The following is a 5,250-nucleotide window of genomic DNA, read 5'->3' as shown; positions in this document are numbered from 1 at the left end:
CTGAGGATATTGTTTGCAGCATTCGCAGGTAGCATTATCCAATTGCTAGTAATATGAAATGTCTAGCAGTGATGTTTGGGCAGTGGTTTCTATAAGTAATGCGCTGCCCGGTTGAGCTTGTAATGGGTCCCTCTGGCTTGTCAAGTGGTGATGGTAGGAGCTGGCCTGTGGAGCTGTAATGTGTGATCTGTCCAGAGACAACCCCACATCTTTCACACTCACCTTTCTAGCATATTTGAGGTTATGGAAGACCTCCAATACACCAAAAAGAGAGAATTGGGCACTTCGAGACTGTATAAAGGTGCAAGATGTGGGACCAACTTTAATCCAACATGGTCAACGTTTTGGGGTCGACGGGGTGTGTCGGCCTCGAAACGTTGACCATGTAGGATTAAAGTTGGTTCTCTCTCTCTCTCTCTCGCTCTCTCTCTCTCTCTCTTGAACAAAGAAAGCAGCACCCCTATAGAACCTTGCTGTTAAAAAGGTACAGGGAAGAACATAGAAACAGAAGATAGGAGGTGCGCTATAACACTGGTACTTATACTTTTTCACTCAAATGAATCAATACATTTTTTTCAAAACAAATTGACATTTATTGGGTTTCACAAGTCATCAGCTTTTTCACAGGTGTCAAACGAAAGATCCGCAGCCCAACGCGTTTCGTCCCTCAGGACTTCATCAGGGGTGGACAGTGGGTAAAACATATCATTATTGATATAGGCCTAAACCAGTGGCACTGCCTGGTAAAGACATTCGGTGGCGCCTTAAATTCCCAACTCTCCAAATGGCATTACACACACTGAAGCATACGAACTTGTGAAATTGGGATCAAATTATACCCAATATGAAAGAATGTCAGGGCATGTTTTTGCATATTCCGGAATTACTGCAGCAAAGTGTGACTGGATCACCTAAGCACTTCAGCTGTAGAAATGCTTTATCATTATAAAGGTACATTTTTCAAATAACAAATAATTTCTTTTATCTGTAGCCTAATACAGTAGGTCTTATTTTATATATACTGGTTGCCAGCAGTAGGTTAGTTGCAGCTCATTATGCAGATAAAACGGCAATGTCGGTTTCACTAATCTACTGAGCATTATATAGCTGCTTTCTAAAGAGAAAATCGGTTTTGCTAGTGCAACATGAGAGCAAACCGGCAGCACTGTTCCCCATTGCATAAAGCTGGGACCCCATCAGACAAAAAATAAATTATTACAAGACCCCAGCAATTTCCACAGAATGGCTGCAACACGTGGTCAGCAAACCACACATACATGGCAGCATTGCGGATGCACAAAATGATGCGAGTAGTCTGAAATAACAGACAATTCAACAGATTTTTCAACCTTGGATCACTGACTGAAAGATCAGAGAAGTCATCAGCCTGACAGTCAGCAACATGGAGTCGCACCTCCATGCTGAGATGGTTATGACCCAGAATTTGAGAACCACATCTTCATTCGCAGAGGTCTATGTGGAAAATATCTTCAAATATATCTTCAAATAGATGTTCTAATCTCTGGTTTCCCTGTGTCCAAGAGTACCATTCCCTTAATGGGATTCTGTATTCACTTTAATCTTTTTGAGGTACAGATGGGTCAGGTCCCATCCTGGCTGGCGGGTCGCCAGAACGTCCGCGCTGGCGACCCGCCAGCAGCCGCGCCAGCGAATACACTGAGACACGCGTGCGTCGCACGCGCGTCTCAGTCTCCGTCGCCAGCGCGACGGAAACCCTATCCGTCTCCGCCTCAGGGAGACGGACGGGGTTAGGGGGGGATGCGGGCAGGCGATGGGGACCCCGGATTGCCGGCGGGGACCCGGGGGAACGGATGGAAGCGCCGTCGGAAGGGGACGCGCGCGCCTCTCGTGCGCGCGTGTCCCCTTCTCACCATCGCCATGGCGCTGGCTGGGGATGGTGGCTGGCGACGCCAGCGCCATCCCCTGCCAAGATGGGACCTGACCCATCTGTAACAGACTGCACCAGTTATACCTTTGCACCAGCATATACCTTTGATAAAGCTGCAGTTGGCAGTGAAACGTGTCAGGTGGACCTCTGGTTCTTCACTCCAAGTGTGGGATCTTGTACCCAGATTGGATTTATTTGCTGGTGTACTACCACCCACGGATTTACCTGCCTCACTCATCCTCCCCACCACCCCACTCTTTCCATTGTGTTTGGTGGCTACGTTTTCTCCTGGATCACTCAGCGGCACAATTCCAGCGTGCCAAAAAAGGAGGACATTGTCTAACCCACCGATACCACCTCCTCAATTCGTCCCAGTCGTGTTTGGCGGACACCGCTTATTGAAAATCATCGGGGTATTTCACCCCCTCCCCTTCAATTACCATCAGCATCCATAAGGGGCATCTCCTCAAGCGGAAGCCGACCGACAGCATCTTTTCACCACTATATACCACGGTGAGGATTCCAACAATCACCTGTGGTCACATTTGGACATCCAGACCTTCCACCAAATGGTAAAGTGCACTTACCTGTGATCATTTGCCTCCCCTTTCCAAAATTCAATTTATTTATTTCACACCTTGTCCAAACTGGACTTATACCGTCACAGCCACCCTTGCTTGTGACGTGAAGAACCGGCTCGTATGGTACCTTTATTGTTTTTATATTGTCAATTTGTACTGTACCTTATTATATGTTCATTTTTTAACGAGTAAAAAATTACATTGTACCTTTAGTGTGTGTCACCCTTTCTTAGCGCTGCTCACACGCCTCGGCGTGACTGGTTTTTGTGTTCTTTTCGAGAAGTGTTGCACATCCTACCCTTGAAAGAGGGTAATGCGCGTAGCTACCAATCGGCTTTAACATAGCATTTATCAAGTACATTATATATAATGATAGGTAGAAGCTGATTGGTTATTCTGAAAAATGTTGTTACTGAAATACAACCATTATTTTAAACTGCTTAATACATTAACCACTAACAGCAGGCACGTTATAATGTAGAGGTTCACAAAATGACCAAGCATTCCTGTGTGCATGAATACATGTAAAAACACAATAACATTTCTTCAAAGGTGTTTAATATGACAAATAAATCACAATGCTTCAAATCCTAAAGGATAACAAAAACTGGATACTTCGTAAGATTACAAACATTTCACAATAAAAGGTTATGAATTATATATTAACTTTGAACACTTCAGTTAAATGACCACTGCCTGGGAATAATGTAAATCTATTGAGCAATTTGGTACTTCTTTACTTTCCTGGCGCCAGCATGGCGCCACGCGTCAGAGTCCCCTTGCGGGGCTCGCTTCGCTCGCCCACGCTGCGGGCTCGGTGGCTCGCTACGCTCGCCACGCTAATTAAAATCAACTCCATGCAAACATGGATAGTGGAGGTATGAACTATCCATGTTGGCATGGCGTTAACTTCGTTTATTTTACTTAGTTTGTGGCGAGCGTAACCCGGAAGTACGCGCGGCGCCATGCTGGCGCCGTGAAAGTAAAGAAGTACCAGCAATTTTTCTAAAACTTATGGGGGACGCATCGACCTGAGGGGACATCACACTGACCCGATTTCCGATACACTAACTCGATTTAGGCTGATTTGGCCAAAATCAGGTCAGTGTGATGTCCCCTCAGGTCTGATGTGCAGTCCCATACGTATCAGACCTGAGTCAGACCGGTATGCAGATCCGACCTCGGATCTCCCTCCCGGCAGCGGGTCGGACAGGGAACAGGGGTCGCGTGTGATCCAGCATAAGTTAAGGACCGCATGTGATGGATCCCATGCAACCATGCTGCCCGGGAAGGTCCCGGGTTGCTCACGGGTGATCAGCTGGGCATACACTGCTACGAGAAATCGTAGTAGTGTATGCCCAGCTTGACAACTTCTTTTAACAAGCTACTTTTCTTCTTCCTACTTCATAGCAGCCCCTTTCACAATGGGTTAAGGCCCTTTCTCCTTAGATATACAGGCTATTTCTCTTAGGATCTGCCTTCCTCTAGTATATAGGTCTGCTCCTCCCAGTCTTTTGAATGTCTCCCTAGATCCTAAGAGAAAACAAACAAACAGGGCGGGAAATTATGGGCTGCCATGAAGTATTCCGAAGAAATGGAATTATCGTAAGCATAATCCGCTGTTTTCTTCTTCCTACTTCATGGCAGCCCCTTTCACGATGAGTAATACCAAAGCATAACAAAAAGGAGGGCAATACTATACCTTATTTTTCCTGTCTCCCAATAGTAGCAGGCTAGAGTAGGTAGAGATTTTTTGTTTTACCTGACAGTAGTCCGGTTGTGCTGCTGTCCCTGGGGTAGGAGGAGGTGGCGGTGCCGTACCACATTCGGTGTCCTATGCTGGAGGCTGGACCCTGCAATTATCCCTATTACCATCCCCTCTTTGCTGGTGAGGCTGTCTTACAGATCACACAGGATCACGTGGGTTATATGCAGCAGTCTCCATGGATCACCCAGCGGAAGTAGGCAGCTCTTCTGCTTCTGGCGGCTCCCAGGCCTGTGGTGAGTGCTGCTGTGCGTTCCAGGTGACGATGGGGAAGCGTGTGTATGCTTGCCATCCGGCGGCTCCCCTACATGTGGTGAGCTCCACTGTGCATTCCAGGTGATGTCGGGGGACCGTCTATGCGTTCCACTCGGCGGAAGTAGGCATTGCTTCCGCTTCCAGCGGCTCCCTGGCCTGTGGTGAGAGCTGATGTGCATTCCAGGAATAGGTCCTCATAGGATTTGAATTTCTTACTTAATTCACTAATGCGTGCACCATTTGAACCACTAGATAGGATATCTTACTTGGAAGGTAATCTTCCTTACTGTAATAACGTCAGCCAGACATATCATAGAATTACAGGCCTTATGGGCTCAGGAGCCATGTTTGAAACGTTTTCCGGATAAAGTTGTTCTACGAACAAATCTGTCGTTTCTTCCCAAAGTGGTGTCATCTTTGGATATTAACCAGGAGATTATTTTGCCCTCTTTTTTTTTCTCAAATCCAAAGAATAAAAAAGAGGACAATCTCCATTCATTAGACATTCTTTGTGGTATCTCTATCTATTTAAAATGGGTTAGAAGTTTTGCGAGGAGAGGTTTTGCTCCAACTGAACAAACCCTTTTAAAAGAAACTATTACTTTTGCATATATCTACATTTGAAGTGAGATTCCTAAAGTATTAAGGCACACTTGACCAAAGCAATGTCTCTTTCATGGTCTAAAGAGGCTCAGATATCGGTGAAGGAGATCTGTGCGGCAGCCACCTGGTCATCCGTG

Source organism: Crinia signifera, chromosome 7 (genome assembly GCF_055691185.1).
Source record: "Crinia signifera chromosome 7, ASM5569118v1, whole genome shotgun sequence".
In the NCBI taxonomy this organism is placed as follows: domain Eukaryota; kingdom Metazoa; phylum Chordata; class Amphibia; order Anura; family Myobatrachidae; genus Crinia; species Crinia signifera.
The sequence above is the reverse complement of the archived record's forward strand: the minus strand, read 5'-3'. Positions refer to the sequence as shown.